At 40.6% G+C, this 21,493-nt stretch overlaps 1 long non-coding RNA gene across 10 annotated transcripts in view; it reads left to right on the forward strand.

Annotated features, from left to right (window-relative positions):
• LOC309343988 overlaps positions 1–21,493 on the forward strand; it is a 127,454-nt gene that overhangs the window by 19,095 nt on the left and 86,866 nt on the right. For all 10 annotated transcript variants that reach the window (XR_014157488.1, XR_014157489.1, XR_014157490.1 and 7 more), the window contains one exon: positions 6,270–6,389. This is a non-coding gene — a long non-coding RNA (uncharacterized lncRNA). The remainder of the gene's footprint in view (positions 1–6,269; positions 6,390–21,493) is intronic.

Genomic DNA, 21,493 nt, shown 5'->3' on the forward strand with positions numbered 1-21,493 from the left:
GATTGCCACGGCATGTGTTTGCACATGTAACAGAAAGGCAGAACAAAGCAGCAATAATAGATCTGGCTTTGCCAACACCAGTAGCTGCAAAGTAGCTTTTAAGAAGTGATGTGCTCAAAGGTTATCTTTGTTATATGAGATGTACTTACTTAGTTTTTAAAGTGCGACTGGTGTTTAGTTAAATCTTTTACAGACTCAGTTCACTGAAGGTGACAGAAGTACTCACTTGAGCTCAATGAGAAGTAGACATGACAGTAAATTTTTCAGTCCCAGACAGGGGATCTTGTTATAGGAGTCAGTATGGGGGTCAGGCCAGAGCCTGTTGATGATTGAGGAAAAGAGAAGTAAATTCATTCTGCTCCAGGCACTTTGTCAAGTGCCAGTAGCTTACCATTGAGAACTAGTCACCCGTTCGAGTCTTACAGCCCTAGAGGTCACTCATTTGATATAAATCATAGCACTGCATAGGCTCAGCAACCCATTGCCATTCAGGATGAAAATAAAAAAGAGGAATGCAGCCTTCTGAATGGAAATGACTGCGAACGTCCCCACCACATGTTGCTGTTTAATGCAATATGCGGCTCGATATTGATCTCCAGAATCAAGTCATTAAAATGTGCAGGTTTTTTTGTTTATTGGAATGAAGCAATTAAATGGTTCAGTTATGCCAGACCTTACCTTTTCTGATGAAAACTATTGATTTCTTGCCACAGCTTTATAAGCGACAATGTTTTTGATTACTCTTGACAAACCTCCTTGGAGTGTTAATTAAAATTGTACCAGATGAGCAGGTGTGGGAGATCATTAGATTGCCCGGATCACACACCACACTTCATATTCTGCAGCCTTGCATAATGAATAGGGCACAAGAGGGGGAAAACAATATCTTAATCAGCAGAATTAGCATCTTTGCTTAAACCCCCCCCCCCAACCAACTAGGTGGCATTCAGTTTTACAGTACCAACATCCATCAGCTGTTGGAGAACTTCAGTGTCACTGACTACACTTCCTCTTTTATAATAGTAATTTGTTTCAAAGGACAAGTCTAGTCACTTTTATTTTTAAAGCACAAAAGATTACACTATACTAGAAAGGCAAGAGGCAGCATGAAAATAAACAGTTAGGATGAAGCTATGCATCCAATTATCTTTTTAATGCAAAAAATGCCATGAATTTTGCCAGAAGAAATATTTTAACATGTATTCTATTGATTTCTTGTATTCTTCTTGTTGCTGGACTGAATGTTTTGGTAACTGTGTCATGAAAGACATTGATTTGGTTAGCTTTTGAAGTGAAGCCAACAAAGGGAGGTTCTTTTTTAAAAAATTTGCATCAGCAATTTTATTTTGTACATTTATCAAAATTGACTTTTTGGGGAAGGCATTATGACTGCAGTCTGATACACACATATATACAGCCTAATTTTATGTGTAAGTTCAGTAGGGCTTACTCAAAGAAACCCACACTGAATTCTGGCATAAGGCGAGGCTATACCACAATGTATTTATTTACTCTCAATCTTGGTTTTTAAAATAGTGCAACACAATCATGGTTGGAACCAAGGCTCCGGTGACAATGGAAGTTTGTTTTGATAGACAGCTTTGTACTGACAACCACACACACAAAATGACCAAAGACAAGGAAGGAAAGGAAGAAACACAGAGTATATAGCACAGGGCTGAGGTTTGGAGTGATGCAGAGGAATGTGTGGAACAGCTGCTCACAAAATACCTGCCTTGTAAGTAAATGGAAAGCTTCAGCTTCTATTAATTTGACTGGTGTGCTCTAGTCAACAGTAGTGAAAATCCTATGTGATGTGCTTGCAATGCAGCCCCTATTACATTTGAATAGACAATTTGGGATTGCACTGCTTTTTCTTCTTTTTGAAGTGTGCTGTTTTACACTGTGAGCAATTGAGATATGACATAAAGAAGCATGAGGTTTTGCAGACGAGTGCTAGCTTAGAATGACTATTATTATTTCTACTAATACTGTATTATAATTGTTGTTATTTTATTTCTGTATGGCCCTCCTGGTTGGGAACCTAGAGTGGAGTACGTCATAAATAAGATATAGTCAATTAAAGCAACATTACATTGAAACCAGTCTAAAAACTCCTGACATCAAGCAGAACCCAACTAAAACCTGTAATAACATTTTTCATCTGCTTGGTACCTGTAAAGGATGCAAGCAGTTTCTGCCTTAAAGTACCAAGTAGAGGCATGCCCTACACTCACTACCTCCTCCCCTCAAAAAAGGCTGGTGACCCCTACTTTACTTACATGGTCCACATAAATGGAAAAACACACACACCAGTGCCTTTTAAATAGATAATTTACAACACAATTCTAGACATGCCTGCTTAGAAATAAGGCCCACTGACCATCCCTTTAGACTTTTCTTGAAATGACATGCTCGTTAGTTTTTCCATAGCTTAACAATTAGAGTGATGTGTTGAATTTTCCTGTATGATTATGCACCAATTATTGAATTATTCAGCAATACACATTTTCTCGGGATCTTAAGTGACATACAAGCTAAGTATACTAGCCCCTTTGCTAAACTAATAGAAGAAACAGAGGGAAGAGAGTGGAAATGGCAATGTTCGCACATTATAAGGCATAAACCACAAGGTTCCTGCCCTCTCCCAGCTCACACTAAGGCTGTATATGCTCCTGTTTGCTTGGCATCCATTGCACTCCTGCTGCAAGTCTGGCAGCATTAACCACAACAAACCTTTATCCTGTCGTTTGTAATGAAATGCTACATTTTGATGTGTTTCCCCCACAAACCGCATTCAATCTTCAATCTAACGTGTACAGAGCCTAAGAGGGAGGGAAACATGGTCCCTGCCTGGTTTAGTGTTACTCCAAACAAATCACAACCTGTAGCCAAATTTTATTATTGGCTTACAGGTCATTGGATGTAGTGATAAATCCAAGGTGGTGGTTTGCTTTCTCTGGGTGGAATTAAGCAGTTTTGCTAGTGCACAAAAAGCCATGGTTTATGGTGCACTGTGATGTGCAAACACCACAGGAATTGAAGGCTATCTCCTACCACGACCAACACGCTATTCTGTAACCTGAGCCCTTTTGTACACAAAGTTACTTGCCGAATCTGCCCAGTAGTACACGTAAGACAATCACAGTATGCCTGCAGGTGCATTGTGGGGAATGAATCTCTGCTGGCTCATGGAGAATTAACCTAACAGCAGTCCTTAACATAGGATGTCCGCGTGTGGGATGGGCTAGGTGAGGAATGCAGGATTATACCCCAGGATAGTGGTGGTGATCTCTGGCCCCATAATCTTCTGAGGAAGCACTAGGTACTAACGGGAGCTAAGCTAAGACATTTTTGCTGTCTGCTGCTGAGCAGCAACCCCACATGTACCCTCAAGTCAAGGTGCATTAGTTCCCTCAATGAAGACATGGGGTTGATATTTTTGACTAACTCACAGTGCCCCTGAAGATACACAAAGAGAACATTTTTTCAGAAGGAACATGGCCATACTATCAAATAGGGTTGATAGGACCCCTATCACAAAGAACTGAAGAGGGCTAAAGATAACTTCACTATAAAGTATATCCTATGGGTTTATAAATGCTATGCCCCCACTCTGCTGCCTTTATCCACAAGGAACCTATCCTATCCTTGTTGAGGGAGGAGGGTGGTTCAGGTGGAATGATTATGCAGGGCTAGTGATACTGCCAACCTCCAGCATCTGTTTGCCTGAGTTTGTCTAATCTCTGCCCTGGGTGCAATAATGGGGACTGGAATTAAGGTCTTCATCCACCACTAAATTTCTTAAAGCAAATCCTAATTGCTGACCAGGTCTATTAGGGCTGCATAACCTACTGTGATGACAATGCTACAAAAATTCAGTGCAGCACATTGTTTTATGTAGATGGAACAGTCTGTAGGTTTTAGAATATCAATTCCCCCTTTAGAGCTCCATTGTTTTATTTATTACTAAATTGCTCTTTTGTTGCTTCCTGACGGTGTGATTTGTTGCGCCAGTTACATATCAAATGAGCCACAGTCTCTTGGAATTAGTGGCTCTCTTTCATTATTCTTCGAGCCATATTGAAAACCATTCCTGTCAGCTGATACTCTCCCAAGTAGCTTGGGAGAACTTTGGCATAGTTTGCCTAACCTTACAAACAGTAAAAGCTAAACTCGCCTTTGATTAAAATAATAATAATAAAGCCAGAGGACTTTGGCACAGAGCCATTAAGGATGCAGGTGACGTTTGTAGCAGGCTTGACAGAATATTTCGCAAAACAGTAAATGTTCTCCTGAGGGTCCCTCAAATGGGCTGCGGCACTTTGCTTGTACTTAACATATATCAACTGTCACCCAACGGCAGTCACCGCTGAACTGAGCACAATGGAACATCCAGATGGGCTAAACAAAGTGAGCAAATGTTCAATGCTATTAAAAGCTGTTTACATCAACTTCCAGTATTTCATGTGGTGAAGTTTATATTGTGTCACCTCTGAGCTGCTTAGCTCCATCCACTGCCAGCCGACACTTTTGTAAACTATTGTTGCTTATGTATGAAAATGCTGTACGTGCTACAGAGCATTTAAACAGCAGGGAACAGTCCATTGTATGCTAATTGCTTACTCCCAAGTATTTCTTAATGATCTTAATTTCTAGTTAGCAGATCTCCTTTGTGGACTTCTTTTCCAGCCTTACTATTCTTCTAACCAGCAGGTGAACCATCAGGATTTGTTTTACTTTATTTTTCCTCCCACTTGCAAATCTACACACACTTTGTGCCATATGCAAATTTGCTGTGCACAAGAAAGATGATATCGGATGAGATGGAATTTCAAGGAATGATGCTTTCCCCATAATTGTGTTTCTGTATAAGAAAAAGCTTAACCTGTTGAATCCCAACAGGCAGATATACAGCTATAATATATACATAGGAAAAACTCTTGCAGAATTACATAGCCAAATTAGGTCTTCACATTTTCTGGAAGTTGATTCGAAGAGATGTCTCTTTCTCCTTAAGTTGCTTATTGTTCCACCCATTCTTGGATAAGTGCTGCAGCTTAGTGGCAGAACAAGTGGACCGTTACTGAGGTGGATGGACAAATGAAGCCGCCCAGAGTGGCTGGGGAAACCCAGTCAGATGGGCGGGGTACAAATAATGAATTATTATTATTATCATTAATGATCTGGCTTAATCTAAGGCAGCTTTCCATGTGCCTTCATTATTGGCGCCTCTTCCATTACCTTTTAAAAAAAATGAATTTGCAGGTGGGGGGTTTCATCTGTTTGTTAATTACAACAAATTTATTTTTAAAGAGGCTGTCTAGTTCATGATTCCAGGACATGATTGCTCCAGGTTCCCACTTTTGCCAGCAAACTGTATCAAATGTGTGTACATGTATGTATAGGTGCTATTTCACTTTTTTGAAAAATGAAAGCAAAGAAAGAAGAGTTTCCCATTTTGGGAGAAGTAGGTGTGTTTGGGAAATGTGTAAAGGTTAAAAGAAGGGTAGCAAATAGGATAAAACTGAAATGGACTAAAATAGGAGTGCTTGTCTGCATACACAATGAGACTTTGTTCAGTCCATTACATAGAAGAGATTTATTCTGGAGTGAGCCAGTCCTGTGTGCTTGGAGAGCTCCAGTTCTGGTTGCTGCCCATTTGCTTTATATAAGGTCTGTACCTTCAAGTGTATCAGACTGTTCCAAAGCCTCTGCATTCATGCTTGACAGAGGTCAAACCTCGTGCCTTTAGATGAGCCCTTGGAGCCAGTTTGTCAATCCAAATGCAAGCTGCTCAACTTCCTGTTTATGTCTGTGCTGAGTTACATATCCGGACTTCCTTGCCTTCAGCTGCAGGTTTTTCCGTACTCCCTAGGAGATCCCTTCCTTAAAATGGTTTCTTATCATTTAAGCAGGCTGCTGGAATTTTGCTAATTCCTGTTTCACTTAACACATGTGAAGTTCTGCATTGGCTACACAGGCCATACAATGTTACCAAAAGGTGATTTAAATAACAATGTACGATCAGAGAGGGCATTAAATGCAATATTTTGATTACCTGTTAAAGGCACTTCTTGTAAACTGACCTCAAGTTGCTATCAATGAAAGTGTGATCTTGTAAATTTAAGTTGTAGTTAGGATTTTGTGTACCTTTAAAAGTTGTAGTTAGACCGTTTTGTGTACCTTTAAAAAGACTATCCTTGCACCTCAAGGTTAATTTTGGCTGACACTATGAGTGGTTTTAAAACTGATACTCTCTCCACTAGATGCTGATGATGAATCCTACTAGTACTAGTTCCTGCACTTACAAGCTGGCCATCTAAAATTAAACACTGGGAGCAAACAACAGAAGAAGAAGCCTAAGCTGAAAGGGACAAGTTAGCCAGGTGAGCAAATGCAATTACACATGCTACACCATTTCAAAGGTGGCCTCCCAGTTACGGAACCGTATTCTAAACATGGTCCGTCAGGCCTCATCCCTTGGCAGTTTTACACAGTCCTTAAAGAGCCATCTTTTTATCATGGCCCTTGGGAGCCAATCTGTAAATTGGTCATTTTATTTTCTATTGTATACTATAGTGATTATGTATTGTTGGACAGAGATGGATATTTCAAATGTTTAAAGGGAATTATTGCTGGATTTTATGAATATGCATTGATATGATGGGAGGCAGTTGGTCTAAAAGTAAAATTGAATTGAATTACTAAACCAGCACCACAATTTTTAAGTGTTATTGGAACAAGCAAATATCCAGCATTGAATACTACACTGTCATCAAATGTTGTGCACAAGGCTAAATATTTACACTGCGTATATTAATATGAAGGCAACCCACCACTGAGCAAAGGTGTCACGTTTTAAGCCCTGACCCTTTGTATAGAGTCAATAGCCTCTGGCAAAAGGTGCAAGAAGTGATTTTTGAATAAATAATTCAGCCGTCTACAGTGGAAGTACCAAAGGAAGCATTGTATACAGAAGAGAATTTGTCTAAGCAGTTAAGCCAGCTATAGGGGTTTGGGTGTGTGGGTGTGTGTCCTTGTACCATCTACCGGTAAATAGAACAATATGTTGGTGCAACGAAGGGAGGGAAAGCGTTAAAGCAGCTTGGTCCCTCCGGAAGTTTTGAACTACTGTACAACTCTCATCAACCCCAGCTGGCATGGTCTGTTGTCCAGGATGATGGCAGTTTTGTCCCTAACATCTGCTGATCACTAGGTTGAGGAGGCTACCCTGAATTTCATAAATTTATTATTATATATAGATCTTATGTTCCCGACATAAAAATACAAGATGGAAACACCAAAATAGCTATCCTCATCTGTCTTTACACACCCCTGCCTCCATCATCATCATCATCATCATCATTATTATTATTATTATTATTATTATTATTATTATTATTATTATTTTGTATACTGCCCTATATCTGCAGGTCTCAGGGCGGTTCACAGGATAAAATCACAATATAACCAAATACATAATCAAAATAAAAACAAAAACAACCCAATAACACCCCCCCCACACATTTTAAAAGGGCATTGGATGTCAATTAGCCAAAGGCCTGGTTAAAGAGGAAAGATTTTTCCTAGCGCGTAGTTCAGGGGTCGCATGACTATGTTATGTTTGCTATCCAGGTCCATCTCTCTTCTGTGTGAGTCTTCCTGAAGAGCACACAATTTGGTGTGCACAGTGGGGAATTTGTGACTGCACAATGAAGCTTCCTATCATGTAAAAGAGAACAGGAAGCTATGAATATACTGGGCTCCAGGGAGTGTTCTGATTGTGGCCGTTGTGTATAGACTTGCACGCAGAAAGGAATAATTATTGAACTTAATGACTGTCGTGTTATCTTAAGAGATGTTCCTAATGAATATAGAGTAGCTTTCAAATGTAAGTGTTCGGGCTCCACACTGTTTAAATAATGTTTGATTGATCAACTGCAATTTAACCAATTAAGTAATAATTAAATCTAAACAACTAAATTTAAATAACTTTGCATATTGCCAAACCTGATGTCCTCTGAGATTTTGAAGGCAATGTGACATAGCTTGCAATTTAATAAAAAGGTGTCACTCATTGGAAGGGAAGCTTAATATTTTATTTTTCATTTCCTGTTTCCTTTATGCAGAACTAAGGCTTTAGTTGAGTAACGTTAAGATCTGTAGGGGGGGCTCTCTTAATATTTCCCCCACCCTTGGAACTGTGGAGGCTGGGAGAGAGCTTTTTCTGTGGCAGCCCTTAAATTGGGGAACTCCGTCCCCATAGATGCATCTTGCATCTTCACTGTGCAGCCTTTGCTGTATGTTAAAGAAGCAGCTTTCCCCCCTGGCCTTTGGCAGTGAAGGTGACTTTGGCTAAATTTATACCATTCTATTCCATTTGGAATGGTTTTATGTGCTTTATAATTGCAACTGTTTTATCTTATAATTTTAAATACTACTGAACCACCCTAGGACCTTAGGGCATAGGGTAGGTAAGAAATCAATCAAATAAAAAAGATAATTGTTGTTTAAACTGATCAAATCTATATGTGCTAATATATATGGGATTTCCTTACTGATTTTTTTTTAAATGGTATAACTTATTACTTTTCTTGGGCTGCCACAATTAAGATTGAAATCTCTCCAAAATGGCACTCCAAAAGAGAAAGTTTATTTTATAAAAGTATTTCTATATTGTCGCATTTTGAGTAGGACTAACATTGGATACAGTCATATGTAATATAAAAGGCAAGGTGATGTGGAAAGTGAAAAACTTCACTCCATTATCACTGTCTTCATTCTTATTTATTTGACAGATATATATATATATATATATATATATATATATATATATATATATATGCAGGTTTTGGTGTCCTCGGGTGTCTTCCCGTGTAAAAGTTGGGGTGTCTAGGCGACGTTTCGACGAGGTCTCACTCGTCATCTTCAGGCTGGTGCTTTCGGCTTCTTGTTACTGGAACAGAGTCATTTTGAAGATGACGAGTGAGACCTCGTCGAAACGTCGCCTAGACACCCCAACTTTTACACGGGAAGACACCCGAGGACACCAAAACCTGCATTCCTGTACCCGTGAAAATCTACGAAAGCATATATATATATATATATATATACACACACACACACACACACACACACACACACACTGTAATGGTAAAGCGACCCCTGACTGTTGGGGCCAGTCGCGGACGACTCTGGGGTTGCGGTGCTCATCTTGCTTTACTGGCCGAGGGATCCGGCGTACAGCTTCCGGGTCATGTGGCCAGCATGACTAAGCCACTTCTGGCAAACCAGAGCAGAGCACGGAAACGCCATTTACCTTCCCGCCGGAGCGGTACCTATTTATCTACTTACACTTTGACATGCTTTCGAACTGCTATTAATATATATAGCAGGGACCGAGCAACAGGAGCTCACCGCATCGCGGGGATTCGAACTGATGACCTTCTGATCGGCAAGCCCTAGGCTCAGTGGTTTAGACCACAGCGCCAGCCGTGTCCCATATATACTGTACTCCCCTTCAATTAGCACTTTATTAGTAAAATATAATAGTAATAAAGCAACATAGAACAACAATTAAAGGCAGCATTAAAAAAACCAACAACAGTTGAGAAGATAAATGTCAAATCAGCAGTTAAAAGATTGGGAAAATTAAAAGGTTTTCATCTGGCTCCAGAAAGATAACACAAAGTCCAGCAACAACATGCAGCTTCTTTGAGCAGGAGTTGGAGCTCTCCAAGATGTAGCAATGGCCACCAATTTAGATGGCTTTAAAATGAGTTTAGACCGATTTATGGCACATTAGGCTCTCAATGGCAACTAGCCATGATGCCTATATTCTGCCTCAACTGTCAGAGGCAGTTCCTGGGGATCACAAACAGAATGGCATCCACATACTGCTTGCTGGCTTCAGATTGGCAAAATTTTGGATCCAGGATGTGAATGGAAAATTTATGGGCTTAATTTTCAATACTTTCATTTAATATATATAGTAATTCCTCCGCGAACGTCTGCCTCATCTAGCATCCATTCCAGCGAATGTCTGTGGCAAACCTGGAAGTACCGGAATGGGTTACTTCCGGGTTTGCTGCTTTCACATGCACAGAAGTGCTAAATTGTGCTTTGCGCGCATGCGCAGATGCAGCACTTTGCCCTGCATCCTTTTCGGCTAGCAGCTGGGGTACCGGAACAGATCCCAGTCGCAAAACAAGGTACGACCCTAAGGTTAATTTAGATCGACATCAGAGGTAGTAGAGTCACCGCAAAGTGGCTTTGGGGGACTGAATAACTATTAGTTTCAATGCTTTAGCCTAATCATAGACCATTTTAAGAATGTGCTTTGTGTGTGTCAGAATATTCATATGAAAACATCATCCAGATTAAAATCACATCATCTTGTAATGACTTCATTAACTCTGCCACCAGTTCAGCAACCCTTTTTATTCCCTTTCACCCTTTGTTTTCTGAAACATTTTCATGATGTTGTTGTTTTTGGTCAGAAAAACGTATGTTGCTAAATATGGTTTCTGTTTTTTTATAGTAAAACCAACAATAACAATGAATCTAGCTATTATATTAACAATTAGTGCTGATCCCACACACGGCTTTCATCTCCTGGTCATTTGTCATAATGCTTATATTTCTGTTGCAATGAGGATGTGTGATGCCTCTCTGAAAGCAGCTGGAATGAAAACAAACACATCCACCAAGTTTGGCAAGCAAGAGAACAGAGACAGATTAATTTGTTGTGTGCTTCAAAGGGTTCCTCAGAAAAAGCTCTTTCATTGATGGTGGAGTGGCACACTATGCCTGTAAGCATGGAAAGTCTGAGCTGCATTCTTAATTTAGTACCGTGTGGGAAAGTTGATGGACGATGACAGTAAAGTTGGTTTTACTTCTATTGTAAGGTTCTTTCTAAAAGAGCAAGTCTCAGTTATTAATCTGCAAAATCTTAATTTCTGTGGATTAATTCTGAACACACATATATACACACACTTCTAAACCTCACTTCTAATGCTGTGCAATTTCCCAGTGCATTTATACAGTTGTCTCTATCAGAGGTTAAGTTTTGTTTCTAAACTGTGCAAAGAAGAAGTGAAGAAACTTGTTTTTAAAACAAAGTTCGTGGAGTTCAGTAAGTGTCCCAAACAACAGGAAAACAATCCTAAATTATTCTAAGTCTGCAATGTACACACTTACCTGGGAGTTAGCCCCACTGAACTCACTGGAACTTACATATCGATTCATGTTATTAGAAGAGAATTTGTCGCTAGCACACTTCACTTTGATTTCCACTTCACCCCGTCCAGTTGATTATTTTATGTCATTTTGGTAAGAACTTAGCTTGAAGTTCACAGGCAGCACAAAACATGTAGCTACAAACAGAGCCCTTCATCAGTTGAAACATCTTCCCTTCAGACTTTGGGATAAATAGACTTCTCCGTTTACCACTGACACGTGTGTGAGGAACAGCCCATAACATGATTGAACTCCATTGATTTTTCATAAAAGTTTAATAAGACGATACAGGTCAAAAGCTTTGCAAAATTTGCAATAAATTTTGGCAGCTATCTGAACTAGACTTTGCTGCAAAAGCTGACATAAGAGGAGTGAAAGTGTTGTTTGAGACTATGAAAGGTAATGAGCACTGTGAAACTTTTGATCAGCTTTTTAAAGACTTTTGTATTGACTGCTGTTTCTCAGCAGATTAATTTTTTTTGTTTAGAGGAGATTTCATTCATTTGATAATATCAGCATATCTCCAATAGCATGCATTATAAAAACACCTTCCTAATAGTGATGTCCCAAAACATTTGATGCCCAAGACAGACTATCCCGATGGTGGTCAGAGTATTTAAACTAAATAATTGACATTTTGCTGCCTTTTAGTGGTATTCCAAAACATGCTGTCTGAGGTGAACTGCTTCTTCCTGCCAAATATTTGGGATGATCCTGCTCCCTAAATGCAACCTCTCTTGAAGTGCAGCTTTCTGTGGGAATGTTGAGGAAGGTAGGATCTATTGATTAAATATTATTCCTCCTCACTCACATTAGTGAGCAAGCAGCAGAGCACATTCCTTGCAGCTTGTTGGAAGCAAGTTGATGATTCGTTAGAATCATTTAAATTAATCAACCCAGTCTGGCTTGTCCAGTCTGGATTGTTCCTGGTAAGTTTTCCTTTTATTTCCTCCTTAAAATAATAATAACACGACAGTCTTCTTTAAAAGTAAGAGTAAAGTTTTACTTACATTCAGTTCACAGCAGTAATCTGAAGGCAGGCTTTATCTTGTGGTTACAGTTACATAGTCAGCTTTTACATGGTCAGCTAGGGTCATGCCCATCTACCTGGCCACACACAAGGGGAGGAGACTCCAGAGCAGCTTTGACAGGAAGTCCTCCCTGTCTGGAGCCACATTCCCCTGTGTGTCCACTCTAGGCAACAGGAAAATATTGTACTTGACTGCTTCAGGGATGATACATCCCACACTTCCTTCATGTTTTACACAAGCTTAAAGCAGCTAGGACAAGGGCAGTCAACATGTTTGGGACTACAAATCCTGTCAGACTCAATCAGTATAGCTGATGTTTGGCAATGATGGAAGTTGGAGTCCAAAGCATCTGGAAGACTTTGCATTGGCTATCCCTGATCTAGGACGTACATACTTGCACATTATGGCTGCCAACTGGAGCCCATTTTTATATAGTTCCATGTGGGTGGTGATGCTTCATGATGACGTATTTGTTGTGTAGTGACATACCATGCAACCTGGGCAATTTTCTCCATACCAGCACAAATGCCCTTTGCCATGAGGTTTCATGAGAAATGGAGAAAATCACTGATCCATGTGGTGATTAATAATAATAATGAGGAGGAGGAGGAGGAGAAGGATTCCACATTTAACAGTATCAGAAGCTGTTAAAGGATCATGGTCATACTCCCCTATCTTGTTTCTGACAAGCGTTACCAATCAGGGCAACCATGGTGGTGGTTTCAGTGTCATGGCCGGGCCTGAGACCAGTCTCAGATGGATCCATGTAATCAGTTTCCTCCAAGTATGCCTGAAGCTGGCCCACCACCACCTCCTTGAACACCTTGCTCAACATATTTGCCACTGAGTGATACATAAGTTACACTTCTAGGCCCAGGGAGGTCACCTGTTATATAAGGAGATACTTGTTAGATATAAGGCAATATGGGAGTTCAAGTAGGGTAAGTGAGAGAGGGATTTGAACCGCCAACCTTCCAATGGGCAAGCCCAAGAGGCTCAGTGGTCTAGACCACAGCACCACCCATGTACACATGGAGGGACCCACTGAATGGTTTGAGTTTCTAACGTACACTTCTTACATTCTACATTTTCAGATTTAAATTGCTATAATTGGCTTTGTAGTGGACAGCTTAGACACCATAATATTTTTTCTCTCACACCCTTCCCCACCCTCCTTGCCCTTTCAATCATTTCCTACTTTCTTTACGAACTTGTCATTTAGCTCCTAAAAATATCCGTGTTATCAGGGTTCAGACTCAGGGCTTTCGCTGAGAGACTATTGTTTGCCAATAATTAGTTTTGTGGTGCATAGCATCTGAGTGGCTCCCTGGTCCTTCTGAGCAGCCTATTATGTTAACTTTCAGTTTCCTGACTGGTCTGCCAAACAAGCACAGATGGAGATAGAAGGAACTTTTGGCTTACTGATAACAGTGATGTTCCCCTTCCGACATCTACACAGAAAACATGGCAGTTTTCGCAGAAAACCAGCGTGTTGCAGAAAACAACCCATAAACAAGCAGAGGATACAAGTGCTAGCAGGAAGGAAGGCCGAGAACAGACAAAAGGGAAACAATTTTGTTGCTAGATGTTGAGATGTTGTTTTTGAGACTCTGAAAATGTTTTGCAAAATTTGAAAAAGGCATGGCCTTGAAAGCATCACGCTATCTTAACGTTTATAGAGGTGGCTTCACAGTGCGCTTAGCGTAGTGATGAAAGCCTTGCTGTCTCAGTATTGAAAACGGGTCTGTTGTTACGGTTTGAGTGAAGATTAGAATTGCCTGATTAGAATCCAGAATTTGACAAAAGGAATGTTCTTGTTTCTTACTTTGGCTGTGGTTGATCCTCCGAATGGTTCATTCACCTGCAAGGGTGGCCCCTGAGAGGCGTGCTTGGTAGATTGTGTGGCAACTAGGGTCAGCCCAAGACATTTTGCTGCTTCAGGTGATGGGGAAACTGACACAACTGCTTTCTAGCTACAGAAACTGGGAGAACCGGCAGTATAATCTTACAGGTGACATGACAGCAGGCTTGCTCACACCCTGCTTTTCAATCTGTTAATATACAACCTTACATCTCCAGTGCCCTATCATTCAGAGAAAAGATAGCCAGCAGTACATCCCTTGGAACTCCTCAGCTCTCATAAATATATATATAGTCTGTAGAGGGCCTTCTCGGTAGTGGCTCCCACCCTGTGGAATGCCTTCCTATCAGATGTCAAGGAAATAAACAACTATCTGACTTTTAGAAGACATCTGAAGGCAGCCCTATTTAGGGAAGTTTTTAATGTCTGCTGTTTTATCCTTTTTAGATTTATTTATTTATAATTTTGTTGGGAGCTACCCAGAGTGGCTGGGGAAACCCAGCCAGGTGGGCAAGGTATGAATAGATAGATAGATAGATAGATAGATAGATAGAGGGTTTTGGTTTATTTTTTAACTGCTGTTATTGTATATTGCTCCGATCTCCTTAGGGGGGAGAATGGAATCTAAATTATTTTTGATATCCAGCTAACTTGTGAATGTTAATATGAGGTACAGGAAAGAGCCTGAAATGAGCATCATTATCAATGTAGCTTTTTCATTTGATTTACAGACACAAGAGATCCAAGTGCCAGGTGAAACTATGCTTGAGAATACAATAATACAAATGGTTTCAAAGAGTAGTGTAGAATCTTATGTCAAGGGTACTTGGTGATGTCCTCACTTCATAAAGTTAGATTAAACATTTTGCAATTACTATTTTTGTTGCAAATAATGTTTTGGGCCAACATTAAATATTTATTAAATCTCCCCCCCCCTTTCATGAACAAACACTTTATTTTTAAATGTTAAAAAAGACACACCAAAATTTAAGTTGAAAAGAAAAAAATACAAAACTTATCTTGATCTTTCTAGGTGTTGCTATGTATTTGAGTAATATGTTGTCAAACCAACAGCATTCCTAAGATGCATTAAACTAATATTTCATAAGAATGCCTCAACCCTGATGATGTATTAATGTAATACATCGTTAAGGCACCATTGCTCTTATGACATATAGCTCAAAATATTCCTATACTATTGAAGCACTACCTAGGGCATCTAGATTTGCTCAACCTAGGAAGGAAGAAAATGTTTCTAACGGCTAAGGTGTTGAGTTTTTGCAAAGGGGGATGCATAGAGAAATGCAGCTGAAAACTAGATGTATCTGGAGGAAGCAATGGCATTGCATAGTTTGTGAAATAAAAATAATGAAGAGCCAGACTGAAGTTGTAAAATTCCTAAATGCCAAAATAGGAGCCGGAAGATTTGATCCTGGCTACTCATTTTTGATATTGCACAGAAGCACACACCTTTTTGTATAATGTGCAAAGAGAAAACTGCACATTAGCATGGAATTTACGCATATTACACAGATTTCAGTATTGTTGCCTGTAAGTTTTATCCCAGATGTCAAACAGCAGCTTTGTGGAGCTTTGGGAAAATTGTACATGGGAAAGGATTAAATAATAAACACACCCCAATCTGATTTGCCCACTGCTCTAGGCTACTGCTGTTATTATTATTTTTAAGAAACTGAGAGATCCTAATCATAAATCTGCATCACATTGTAGTTGTGCTCTCACATTGTGTCTTCTCATGGTACCACAAGTGGTATTAACACACAGCAGTGCCATTAGGCATGGACTTGGGTCTGGCTGCCCAGCTCTCAGGGAGGCCCAAATGAGGCACCCTGGTTGTCCACGCCCCCTCGACACTGGGCTGAACCTGGGATGGCCGCACACAGTGATCTCGCAGCAAAATGGTTGCGCTGTTACTGAGATCCCAGTAATAGCTGTTTAGGTGGCTGGCTGACATTTTGGAAATGCAGCCTAGAGGATGTGAGTTGGAAACATGGCAGGTGAAACCAGCTCCAGTGTAGAGTGTGGTTGCCAAGTGAGTAGCCAGGAAGGAAGAAACCATGGCAAGAGGAGAGGTTGGAGCACTGCAAAGGTACCAGCAGACCCAGTCTGGTGCTCCTACCATGAGTCCACCATGCCAAACTCACTGCCACCTTGTATTCCCTCTTCTCTGTTTTGTCATGCAGCAGCGGTGTGGGCCAATGAGGTCAGGTCAGCGCCACACCCTGCTACTAACACCCTGCTCAGGGCTCTTGAACCTGGCAGTGTTCCTGCAAGCAGGGGGATACAAATCCCACTGGCAATTGTATAGAGTGTCTGAAGCCATTCCCCAGAGCCAGTTCCACTGAAATAAAATGGGCTTTATTCCAAGAAAGAGATGGTATAGCTGTTAGCATCACTGTATTATTAGTTGTATTACTTTAAATACGGTGTAACAACACAGATCTAAATACACTGACATGCATTTTTCATTAAGTGAAAACCTGCAGTGCTGTGGTGCATCTTCTTCTGTTGCTGAACCATGGGCTGGTTGCACTAGTACTTTGCTGAAAGCTGTCCTCCAGTTTCTGAAAAGCCCCCCCCCCCCCCCGAAGAACAGGATTTGCATTATTGGTTTTATTCTTAGGGCGCTTTAGAATTTCTTTAGAATTTGCTGGGTGTAGAGGTTTGTCTTCTCCACTAGCAGGTGGTCAAGGGTGGCTTCTTGTTGCTGTTGTTGTTGTCGTTTTCCTTTCCAATGAACTTTGTAGCTTTCCTTGACAGCTTAGTCTTGTTGATCTGAAATATCCCCATGGGAGGAATGATCTCATGATTTCTTTTCTTGGGCTTTAAGTGTGGTCACCCAGGGAGGCTGCGGATTGCAGACTGCTGCTGAGATGATTTGTAAAATGAAAGAAAGAACACTCACTCTCAACCACCTTAAAAATAAGGTCAATGTGACCTCCTTAAAAAAACAACAACCAGGAGAATTTCACTTCCCTTTGATCATTTTCTCTGCATTTGAAAATTAACAAAGGAGACCCCCCCCAATTCATTGCATGAATGACAATGCAGGTTTGGATCACCCTTGGGGTCCTTTCCATCTTTACAATTCTATGATTGACAGAGAAAAGCAGACAGAAATGTGGGAGAAACTTTTAGCATATTGCTAGGTTGCACATTTAATGAGTGCTGGTAACAGACATAGAACAGATGAGTTGCATTGGTGTTTTAGCCATACCCATCATGTCTGCCTCTCAAGCAACAACAGCTCAGACTCCAGTTGTTCACCTGTGACATCTCTACTCTTGCAAGATTTATGGGGATTAAAAATAGAATACATGGCACTCTTCAATTTTTCAGAAATTTTGCATTGTGTGCACAATTAAGCTTCTAAACCAGAGTTATACATTAATGTCTATAGTAGATACTACCCTCTGGAATATTGAGAGATAAAGTGCTTCTGTGTGTGTTGGTGGTGGTGGGTGGAAACATACTTGACTTTTTAGGTGGTGGAAACATGGTAGGCAGACCTACCTTGAATGTGTGGTGTTAGTTCTGTGAAAAGTGTTTGGCTGCGATATAGCTCTTTTTGTTCATAGCCTGGGGGACTGGTACAATTTCCTACTCTCTCTCTCTCTTAAATGACATGAAAAAGATTGCAGTTAAGAAGCGAAGGAAGAAAGATGTGTCTTTGCTTTTCGGTTTCCTAGTCCCTGCCCGCCCTCCACAATACACCTTTGCAGATAAAAGAGTAGTTCAAAAAAGTTCCCTCTGCCAATATTGTGTGTGTGTGTGTGTGTGTGTGTGTGTGTGTGTGTGTTGAGCCTTGTTTGGCTTTGACGGCAACTCAAGTAGGGTGGCAGTGTTACAAGTAGCTGTGATAGGTCACAGGCAGCTTTGACAGCTTGGCACATTCAGTGACGAGAAGCAGTTCTCCAACCTAACAGATGCTGCTCTGCTATTCCCTTTGATCACTACATGGCTGCTTAAGAGGTATTGCCGCTGCAAGTGTGTCGTTTTCATTACGGCGGCGAACTACTTCTGATATCAAGTGAAATCCGCTGGGACTGAAACGGCGGTCTGCGTTACATGGGAACGAGATGTCTCCTTAGGGTATATGCGCTAGACATAATAAAAAAAAATCCCCCTTTACCCAATGATCCAGTTTCTTTTGGGATGTTTATGTTAAAAAAGGGAGATTAGCAAAATACACCCTATTTGGGAAAAAGTGAAGGATTTGTTTTTTGTTTTTAAAAGAATGCTAACAAAAAAAAATGCTGCTTTCATTACCCCCCATCGGTGGGGTGTGGAATGGCTCGATAAAAATTTGTGGAATTTATATTAAAGAAAATGCAAGTGATTCACATAAGAATGGCTTCTGATTGTTTTAGAACATGACATTCCATGTATTGGGGGCTTTCTCTTCACAGTAGTTGCCATCTACCTCTTGAGTTATACTAGAGATAGAAAGCAGGTAATGAATAGTATAACAACCAAGGGAGAAAACTAAGCCTTCCTTCAAAAGAGACGCTTTAGGCCTTCCCAAAGTCCTGGATTTTGCTTTGAACAGCAGAGCCCCATCCCATATTGAGCGTTGCTTGGGAAAAATATGCAGTTTCAAAGGTGGCTTTCAGTGGGGCCTAAGACCTGCCCAAAGCCATGACTGGTTCCAGAAGGCGACAAGTGCCATGATGTTGCCGCCACCTGTGGAATCTGGACAGAACCTTCAAACAAAGGTTGTTTGTTTGTGACTAAAGGGCAGCACTGGAATTGAGAATGGAGCAGGTCTCCTTTGGGTACTGGAAGATTTTCATTATTTTTTAAGTGATATGGCATTCAGATAACAAAAATAGTTTGGCTTGCTTGCATGCGTCATATGTCAGAGGGCTGTTGGGTGCATTTTCACTTGGTGCGCCATATGCGCCTGCAGTTTAGGGGCCCACTGGCGGGTGCAGTTATTGTAGGTGCTCCCCAAAACTGCGACATCTCTAGAGGAATTTTTGACTTGCCCTTTTTAAACAGCAGAGCCCATGCCATCTCATAAACTGCTTTTTGAAAGTCCCCCCAGACTTTCAAAAGTGGTTGCTGTGTGGTAACAGGACCTGCTGTTCAAGGAAACCAAGCCAAAAGCCCACTTGGATGTATGGGATGAGACGAGTTGCATAATCCCAGCATGTACTGAAAATGTAAGTGACAGAAGAAAGGCATTCTTACTCCTGAAGTATTAATAGGTAAAGGTAAAGGGACCCCTGACCATTAGGTCCAGTCGTGGCCGACTCTGGGGTTGCGGCACTTATCTCGCTTTATTGGCCGAGGGAGCCGGCGTACAGCTTCCGGGTCATGTGGCCAGCATGACAAAGCCGCTTCTGGCGAACCAGAGCAGCACACATAAATGCCGTTTACTTTCCCGCCGGAGTGGTACCTATTTATCTACTTGCACTTTGATGTGCTTTTGAACTGCTAGGTTGGCAGGAGCAGGGACAGAGCAAGGGAGCTCACCCCATTGCGGGGCTTCGAACTGCCAACCTTCTGATCAGCAAGTCCTAGGCTCTGTGATTTAACCCACAGCGCCACCCGCGTCCCGAAGTATTAATATGTAAGCACTATTTGTGCTGCATGTGTAAATTGGTCTTAAATTGGTCTTAAGACTGCTCAGTTCTAACTCCTAAGGCAGAGCTTTCCAAACAGTATGTCGCGAGGTGTTAGTGTGTCAGCTGCAGTGTTAGCTGTTTCGTGCGACCTACAGATGGGACTGTCTCTGAAAACAGCCCATCTCCTTGGTATAGTAAAGGAAAGTGCTAGCCTTCCAGCCAGATGCTGTCATCTGGACCCATGACCTTATCTTTACTGCTAGCCAGATTACTCTTCAACCTGATCACTTCCAACGGTTGCTTTTCCTGTTTTGACATTCTCTGGCATTTTCTTTATTTAAGGCCTGCACAAGTTCCTACCTTGCATTTTTCATTCTCTTTGTGGGCTGTAAGAGCACATGATGATGGTTACTTCCATGGTAGCCGTGACACCTTTCATTTATTGTTATTATTATCATTAAATAAAATTTAATACAGTCTCCACAAAAATATTAAACATAGCATTGAGTTTACAGTAGATAGCAAATTTCTACCACCAGTTTCACAAACATCTGTAGAGAGCCTACAATGAACAGTAATGTTTTAGGATTCTGTAAAATGACAGCCTGACACCTTTCATGAAGTTGATCTGACATCCCAAAAAGAAAGGAAAAATAATGAAAGAGAAGAAGAGCAAGTTTTGAGAGGAGAGACTGAAAAAAAATGAGATTTTAATTAAAATGTTTGGAATTAGAAGGGGAAGTGAGTGAGCAACAAACGTCTCAAATATTTTAGAATGCGCTGAAATGCAACGCACTGATGTAGAAACATAAAATTGAAATTCTCTTAAATTTGGTAACATTCTTTGTGAAAGCTTCTTTGCGGTCTGACACACTACAATGTAGGAAAAGGCTTTGAATTTCCAATTCGTCCAGTTTATGATTCTTTAATTTTGCGTATCAAATAAATATTGGATAAGATTCAGAATTCGGCAAAACATTTAAGTTTTGTCACCCAGATTTTGTCAAAATTTAAATTCTGTATATGACCATAAAAACGTGAATATTATTATTATTTATTTCTAAACAGCTTTTAACCCAAAATTCACAGGACAATGTACAAAATATAAAACCATACAAAATAAAACTATAAAAACATACACTCATACCTCATGTTGTGTCCACTTCAGGTTGCGTCCCGCGGCAACCCGAAAATGCTGGAACGGATTACTTACAGGTTTTGCTGCTTGTGCATGCGCAGAAGTGTTAAATTGTGCCGCATGTGCAGATGCAGTACTTCAGCTTGCGTCAGTTCCATGTTACAGACGGGCCTCCGGAACGGATCCCGTCCGTAACATGAGGTTCCACTGTATGTATAAATATAGGCTTAAAACATGCAATAAATAAATATGCAGCAGAGGTTAATTTCAAAGCAGTAAGTGAACAATAAAGCTTTATTGGCTGAATTCATGCCAGAGGCCTGAGGAAACAAATAAGTGTTTAATAAGAGTTGGAAAAACAAAAATGAGGCTGGCTGTACCTCCAGTGAGAGGAACTTGAATTCTCCGGATTTCTTTGATTTTTGCAGGCATCACATGTAAATCTCATATTGTCAGAAATAAAATACTATTGCATGTCATTTTTCAAATACTAAATAGCAAATGTTATCAGATGCTAATACCTTTGCATGTCTTGTCTTAAGAATACTAATTAATTTTGACATGCCAACTATCAAGTACTATCAAATGGTGAATACCACTGTATGTCAGCTACCAAGTACACACATCATTT

Source organism: Podarcis erhardii, assembly GCF_964252035.2.
Source record: "Podarcis erhardii genome assembly, chromosome: 6".
NCBI lineage: Eukaryota > Metazoa > Chordata > Lepidosauria > Squamata > Lacertidae > Podarcis > Podarcis erhardii.